General features: G+C 41.7%; 1 pseudogene; it reads right to left on the bottom strand.

The window, feature by feature from the left end:
* The window catches only part of LOC119583000, an 11,996-nt pseudogene extending 10,638 nt beyond the window's left edge, over nucleotides 1–1,358 (bottom strand).
* Between the last annotated feature and the right edge of the window lie 634 nt (nucleotides 1,359–1,992).

Below are 1,992 nucleotides of genomic sequence, written 5' to 3'. Positions count from 1 at the left end.
CATGAGCTGGTAGAAATAGGGTAGCCTCGCTCGGGGGGACTGGAGATGACACGAGCCTTCCAATGGGGAGACCTCGATATCAGCGCCAGAGAGCTTGCCGTTGGGAGCGAAGTGGACGCGGATGACCTTACCCTGTGAACAGTGAGATAAGTGAAAATATTGCAGGTTCAAAATTCAGGCTATTAACCTCGTTATACACTCACATTTTATCCTACAAATAAAGACAGATAATAGAAATACCACGAAACGAGATGAGTTGTCATTACGGGTGGTCTTGGCGTTACCTAGGCCTCAAGGAGGGTTGGTCTGGATGATTGGTCTTCTAGTTTCTGCATTTGGGAAACGATTTTAACATAGGCATTGCATTTTCGAAATACGACAGATGTTCGAAATGTTAAGGGTCATGTTGGATATCTTTTTTGGGAAAATTATCTTACCTGTTTGCTCTCGCCTCTTTCTTCTCGCTGGCACGGACTTTGGCGAGTAAGAAAAACACCTTCTTTGGTTCTCAGTCTTTCCAGCGCCAGACTCGCCACTGTGGAAATTGGATAGAGACTCGATGATTTCATCATGCAAATGATATCTTAAATATTTTATTCTCAAAATTATATATAAATTGCTTTCTTGGAATTCATATAATTTAGTATAGCTACTTACGTGATGAGCATGGATTGGTTCTGACGTTCTGTACGGAAAGAAAGAAAATGTAATAGTAATAACAGCAAAAAGTATCTACCTTTTATTTGTGGATATAGCATGGAAAAACTTTCTGAGAAATTGAAATGGTTAGATGCATACTAAAAAGTTAAATTATAGTCAAATACATACCCTGTGTCATGTTCTGGTAGGCACCGTCGCAGATGGCGAAGAGGTGAGGGGGAACCTCATTACGCCTCTTGCCCATGTAGATCTTGACAGCACGGTTGGTGTAGATGGGGTAACGCTTGTAGGGGTTGACGGCGATACAGAAGAGACCGGAGTAGGTGTAGATAAGCTTGGCCTGGTAACGGGACTTGAGGACGTAGAAAAACGGAGGGATCGTTCAGGAAGGTCAAGTTGGACACATCCTCACACTTCTCGTACTTGGGAGGGTTGACCTGTCCGACCTGCTCCTTCTTGAAGTCCTTCATCTCGCCACTGGGATGCTTAACTGTTACCAGCTTGTCGCCCTTATCACCCTGTAACTCACACTCGACGAAGCCCTCTTCGGGATCAGGGCACCAGTAGGACTTCTTAGGATCATAAGGTTTCGTCTGGTCGATCCCGCCTTTGCTCGGCGAGATGAAGAGGTATTCGGTGGGATCGGGATCGGGACCCGTGCTCTTCTTGACGTGGCCGGGCATGGCGGTAGAGCGATTGCAGACTCAGAAGGTAGATTCTCTTGAGAACTAAAACATGAAAGTTAATAAGGTATGTCAGTTATAGAAATCATTTGTTGAAAATAAGCATAAATTACTTTCATTACGCATGCGCACGCTCTCTCTCTCTCTCTCTCACACACACACACACACACACACACACACACACACACACACACACACACACACACACACACACACAAACACACACAAATAAACAAACGCACACACAAAAACAAACATACATAAATACAGATGCACAACATAACAAACATATATGTACATATATGCATACTGTATATATATATATTATATATATATATATATATATATATATATATATATATATATACATATACATATATATATACACACAGTATATATATACTGTACATGGACATTATTTCAGGTTTTGCTTGAGGGGGCTGAGGGGGTGGGGGGGTCGGTGAGCGAAGTGGGTACCATCAGCTGGGGATTTATTTATTTATTTAGTGTTTTTTGCATGTGTGTGTGTGGGGGGGGGGGGTGAATAACACTCATTAGACTACAAACAAAATCCTATATGATCTACGATAATTCTATATTGAGTAATTATTATGGTATATTGAAAATTTCTACATATCTTTTCTGGTAT

The sequence above is a fragment of the Penaeus monodon genome, chromosome 16 (genome assembly GCF_015228065.2).
Source record: "Penaeus monodon isolate SGIC_2016 chromosome 16, NSTDA_Pmon_1, whole genome shotgun sequence".
Lineage (NCBI taxonomy): Eukaryota > Metazoa > Arthropoda > Malacostraca > Decapoda > Penaeidae > Penaeus > Penaeus monodon.
Note: the sequence above shows the minus strand (reverse complement) of the source record. Positions and strands in the feature narration are given on the sequence as shown.